Source organism: Megalobrama amblycephala, linkage group LG3 (genome assembly GCF_018812025.1).
Source record: "Megalobrama amblycephala isolate DHTTF-2021 linkage group LG3, ASM1881202v1, whole genome shotgun sequence".
Taxonomy (NCBI): Eukaryota; Metazoa; Chordata; class Actinopteri; order Cypriniformes; family Xenocyprididae; genus Megalobrama; species Megalobrama amblycephala.
The window spans coordinates 23772869-23779489 of record NC_063046.1 but is presented as its reverse complement, the minus strand read 5'-3'; positions in this window follow the sequence as shown (position 1 = coordinate 23779489).

The window sequence follows — 6621 nt, the reverse complement described above, 5'->3', positions numbered from 1 at the left end:
TTGCTCAGCAAACATACAGGCAGCAAATTAATCACAGTTTAATCCTGTAAAACTTGAAAGTAGCAGTAATGAAGAATTATCATACCATATTAGGCAACAGCATGTCATATTATTGGATTAAGAATCTGTCTGTAAATTCATCTAAATTCAATAGCAGATCCCTTCTGCACAGGTAGTGCTTAAACCAGAGGATGTCTTTTAATTCCCTGTTATTATTCGTATATACAGAGAGATAATTAATTACGCCTGTTTATTAAGCACTCAGGGAAGAAGGTTTGTGTGTTTGATCATGCTGACACTAATGCGATGATGGCTCATTGGTATTTGAAGTCATGTTGCCCTACAAAGTATGCCTACAAGGTTTTTATTTTGCTAACATTAATTTGATTCTGCACACACAAATCACACAAATGAATGTTTATATTTTAAGATCTGAGTTTGGAAAATGAGAACCTATACTGTACAAGCACTAATTAAGAAATCAGAGGATCTCAGGACCATTGGTGTTCTGTCACAGCTTGTGATTCATTGTGTTTGATCAAGTGACTTGTCTTGGGGCCAGCAGCAGTCAGAAGGCCCCTCTCCACACTGATTATCCAAGCTTTTATGTACCATACATAATGTTAATATACTGTAATTTCTTCCTCCCTGTCTGGTCATTCATCTTACTTCTGGTCTGCCCATTTACAGGTCCTCACCTGCATATTCTGCCTGCTAATTGAACGGAAATGTACACCAATTATTGTTTGATTACTGCATAACACCTCTCAAGAGCAGCTCAGTAAATCAAGTGAAATCGCTTTGTTGTATTCGTTTTCCAAATGTATTCGTTTTCCAATGCTTGTTCCCCTATGATATTTATGGTGTGGTTTATATACATACATACTAAATACTTGTATGTTATCGATATATAAAAATTGTTTTTAGAGTAAGAAGAGCAAGAAATTAAGAGCATATTGGGAATCCACCATATATGCATTATAATTCATTACATGCAACAACATAAACTAATGTATGAATCTCCACTTTATTGTCATGTACTTTATAGTCTTCAGATACGTGTATTTTTGTATTTAAGGATTTTCCAATGCCAAATGTATTGTAAATGTTTATCCATTTCTATTTTTACATTTCTTCACATTTACATATTGTGCATATCAGCAGTACTGAAAACAAATCAATACATTCACATTCATCATTACATCATCTTCAAAACTTTAAGACTTGCTCTGCCCAACATCACATAATTTTAAAGCCTAATCATCACTTTACAAGTTACAACCTCTCCATTTTCATATTAAAACAGAGTTTTAAGGGTTTGGGGTTGTTAAAGGAGATTACTTTGGTCAAGTCTTATCTCACTGTCTCACAAATGTGGTTTTGCTTTGAGCTAAATTTTTAAAATGGTAAGAATGATGATTTTCAGTGGGACATATTTCAAAGAGTCATGCTGTGCTCTGAGTGATGCTTTACACCTACACACACTTACAGATTTTGTCATGTCTCAGTTTACCTAGAAATGCCTGTTAAATTAAAAAAAAAAAAAAAAAAAAATGCTAGAAGAGCTCTGGCAGAACACTGCTGATGAGAATACATTGTCATAGCCTGGAATATATTTAGTTTTGCTGTGTTTCACAGAACTAAGATATGCTGTCTTTTGCATGGATATACTTGTGTGTCATCTTCACTTGTTTATTGATTTTCATTGCATTATTATTATAAGCCTAAAATGTCTAAACCTCCACTGGCCGTTTTTAAGCATTGGCTCCCAAAGTATGTCAGAAAAGTAAGATAAATAGATAAATAACACACATACACACACACACATACACACACACATATATATATATATCTTTTGGTTTCCATTTTAGTGATCGCTATAACCCCTTAATTTTGTTACATTTGTAATATTAGACTATCATGTTATGTAGGGAGCTGTTCATGAAAACAGTGTTTGTTTGTTTTTTGGGATGAAGGGATAATTTTGCCATTGAAGGAGTAGAGGCGCTAAATAACAATTAGACATTCAACCTGAATTGTCATAGTAACACAAATTGCTTTCATTTATTGATGACATCATACCCTCGGGCGACAGGCACAGCAGATTCCGCTATAGTTGTTACCTGTGTTGCATAGCGTGTCTGTGAATGTGGGGGTGGAGGCATCAAGATTGGTGTGTGGATCTTTTAGTTAGATGCGTGTTTGTTTTGGTGATTTTAAATATCAACAGTATTTACCAGAAATCACTTACTGAACCATTAAGGAGTACTAACATTGTTATATGTTTGTTTATCTCTTTAAAAGGACAAAATATTTTCACAGCAACATAATATACAGCATAGGACTGCTGTTTAAACATTTTAAGCCCTATACAACCCTAAAAAAAGGAAATGAGAGTGCAGGAAAGGAATGTTTTCCAGAAATATGACAAAATAGTATATTATGTAACTAAATTGAAGAGCATTATCAGAGATATTTCATAGATTTACCCCAGATAACCTCAAAGCATTAAAATGTTGTGTTCTGTAGTTTGTAGTAAAGCCCATAACAGCAGGTGTTTTAATGCAAAAATAGAAATGTATTTCTTTATATTTGTACAAATGCATTAACATGAGAGGTAGAATTAATGTAGAAAGAAAGAAAGAAAGAAAGAAAGACACTAGAGAAGGTCTGCATTCGATAATGACACAGAGACAGACACACACACACAGTGTGGGAGATTAACAGATCTAACTACACCTGAGAGGCAGTGCTTCGTTATCGGTCGTTATTAACATAATGTGCTGAATGCAATAAAAAAAAAAAAAAAAAAAAAAAAAAGACACATGATTAACATTCCACTCAGCTTCTTGGTTCTTGTGATATAGCGTTGTTGCAAATAAAGTACAAAGTGTCTGAAAGAGATAAAGTTTCAAACAGTGAGAGAGAATAACAGAGAGAGAAAGAGATGTGATTGGAGGGACACATGCAGGGATAAACACAAATCCTCTCTCTGTAACTGTGCAAGGAGTCCATGCCTCTGTGATTTTTCTGTCTGTATGCTGTCAGAACAGAGTCCAACATACTCCTGTCTCCGGTAGGTGAATAATTCAATTACATGTTTATGTGCAACTTCCCTCTCTGGTTGTGCAGAGAATGTCTGTAGTGAATGCCAATGTTGCTCTCTCCCACAGGAGAACAAGGGGAAGGAGAGAGCAACAAAGTGAAGAGTGAAGATCTCTGTACAGTGGGCATCAGTAAAAAGATCAAACAAATGAAAGGGCTGCTAAAGTTGGCTGACAAGTCTGATATATGCATGTCTACATGATAAACATGAATCCACTGGGCTATTTTTATGGGAAAACTCTAAATCAGTTGATTTTAAGGAGATGAGTTCAGGCTTGTGGCTCTCTGCTGCATTGTGGTTAGCGCTGCAGGGTTGGTAACTGGAAAATTGATGTCTCAATCTCCACATAAAGTGAGCCATGAGCTATGACCATTTGTACTGTAAGACTTGATTTTCCTGCTAAGACAAAAGCTGAGATCAAGCGCCCTGCAATAAAGCTCATCTGGAAAGAAGATCTCAAAGAAATAGCATAGGACAACGCCTTGCCCAGACATCCTCACACATCTATGCAACCCCACACACACACCCTCCTTCCTTTCCCCCTGACTCAAGTCACTGAAAGTTCTCCAAGAATGCATATTCTATGTATAATGTATCTATTGTTTTTTTTCCTTTCATGTTTGGTATAATTTTAAATGTCTCAGTGTGACTGGTAAAATGGTGTCAATTTCACAGCCGTCACTTATGTTATGAAAAAGATTAAAAACTAAGGAGAATTCTGTCCCCTTTTTGGGTGCCTCTTCATGATATCTGATAACCCACTCCTCTCCCACCAAAACAGGTGTTGGTGTAGTAAATATTTACAATTCTTTTGTTCTGGTCTGGGTATTTAAGGGAAAGTGCAAAGCAGTCATGTGGGACATTCTGCAACCATAACCCCCAGTGATGGGTGAATTATTAGAAATATTCATCCACCACTGTATGCAATTCTTACTCTCAGAGTCATCTTTGAGCAATTGAAGTTCTGTATTTATTATTTCTGAATTGGCTTCTAATTGTTTAAATGTATAATTGGCATGACATATTTTTACCTGAAAAATAAATTGTAACACAGTTCATAAGTATGGGAAGAAGGAGGCGGGAACCGGCGAACGTTCAACAAAACTTTAATTCAAAATAAACAAATACAAAACGAAAGTAATGCCACACAGGCCACACAAACATAATAAAACATAAAATAAAGTCTAGGCCTGGTTCTCCCCCGTCCCGAGGAAAAAGAAAGAAAAAAAATTCTGGGTCCGGTTCCCAGACACACTGCCGCTCGGTCCTCAGCCTGCCAAGAGGCTCTTCTTCGCGGTGCCATGCGATGGCACTGGACGCTCGGTGGACGGCCCGATCCTTGACCACCTCCTGGCGGCCAGCGATGGCTCCTCCGGCTGAGGGCAGCCGGCAGCGAGTCCACCGTCCCCTGCTTCTCCCCTTCATGGAGGATGGTAGCAGGCTCCGGCCCACGGCAGACGACGGCACTCCTCCACTCCCTCCAGGATGGCAGCCACCCCACCTTGTCCCAGGAGCCGTCTCCGTCCCACCTTTCACAAGGCTCCAGTACCACCGCCTTGGGCAGCCTCTCGCGGTCTTCACTCCCGCACTGCCCGAGCTCCACAGCACCGCGATCCCCCTCAGCAGCAAGGGCTCTCTGACAGCATGTCCCTCCTTTCTCCTGGGTTTCGGCACCAATGTAACACGGTTCATAGACGTGGGAAGAAGGAGGTGGGAACCGGCGAACATTTAACAAACTTTAATATATAAATAAACCAAAAACCAAAGGAAAGTAATGCCTTCACGGACGTCTGCCGGCCACACAAACATAATAAAACATAACGTAAAGCCCAGGCCTGGTCCTCTCTCGTCCTTCACTGTCATCGCTCCTCCTTTTATGCTTCCGGAGCTCCTCCGTGAGAGACTCAAGACCAGTGCGCCTCCCCAGGTGGAGCTCATTAACTCTTGCGCCGTTACCTCACGGCTCTCGCCGACCCTGGTTGCCACATAAATGTTATTCTTGATTTTTTCTGCATTTATTCTTAAATCATTATTTCTAGTAGATTATCGCGAGTTTGGTATTACCGCAAATCATTGTCCAGAATAGATCATACATGAAGTCTCAATGAAAGGAGCATGGAATACATCATTTGAGATCTTTTCGATTTCTGTCTATTGGTGCCTTATTAAGTTGCAGTTTCTGTAAATATACAAAACGAGTGAGCAGAGTGCAACCAACTTAAAAGGTAGATATTTACCCTGCATCCTCTGTCTAAGAAGCAACTGGCGTGTTTGTGATTGTGGAAGTACATAAGGCCGATGTAACTTCCTGTGCGATACCGAGTCCATAATGAAGGAATAATTGAAAATATAAGGTAATCAGAATAATCAAAAATTTAAATTAATAAATAACCAATGATTAATTTCTAATTGGAAACACAATCTAAGAGTAATATTAATTTGAAATTGGAGTCAGATTAAGCGAGCAGCTAAAGTAAAATTGAAACTAAATTCCAAAAATTAAGTGAACTTCACAGGGGTGCTAAAAAGACATGCATTTTACCTTCACCCAGGCTGTTGGATTCCGTTTTTGGGCCGATGGGGCGCTCCTTACAGTACCCTTGAGCAAGACACCGAACTGCAGGATGCTGCAGGGAAACTAACCCTCTATTAAGTGTCCTTACAGTCACTTTAGACAAAAGCATTTGATACATGACTACTGACTGATTAACTACAGCTTGAATCACAGTTCAGAACCATGGACAGCTCCCAACACTTTTCATTAAAAAGTGTGATTAAAAGCGCAAAGTATTCATGTTGTATGCGTCTGCATTGTTTAAATGGGTTATTATCTAGTGTTTGGATAACAACATGAGGGATTTTTTTCCTCCATTTCGTTTCAAGACATATTTCCAGCCAATCAATAATGATTTCAATGGAATAGCTTTTCTAAGTAAATCAATATTCATCCAAGATGTAAACTGCATACAAATGTATGCAGTATACAATCTCAGTAACCAGCATGTAGGACTTTGGTATGACATGTAAAAAAAAAAAAAAAAAAAAAAAATGTTTCATTCAGTTTGGTTTTATTTAGCCCAAAACTTTTTTTGCTTTTCTTTCTTTTATTGGATCCCATTCTTGTATCAGAACCCAAAATCTAACCTTGGTGAAATATGTACACTTTTTATTGGCTCAAAGTACACCCACATTCACTCTTTTCATTGAACTCTGATATCCTCCTCTCTTGCTTTCTCTCTCATGGGTTTAATCTGATCTGGGACAGCTATCTATGAACGTCTTCATTAAACTGAAGGTCTCCCAGCACATTGATTCATTGTTAAACAGTACTCTCAGCTCCAAGTACGTGTGCACAGAGACAGGGGACGATTATAATAGGGGACATAATTCCTAATAAATAAACCCTAAATTTCTCAAACACAAAGTTGGAGTGACACACATAATGGTGCTATCTGCAATACATTCATGTTGGTTATCGCTTATCAACGCTAGGCTGCATGGATACTTCTTGCCCA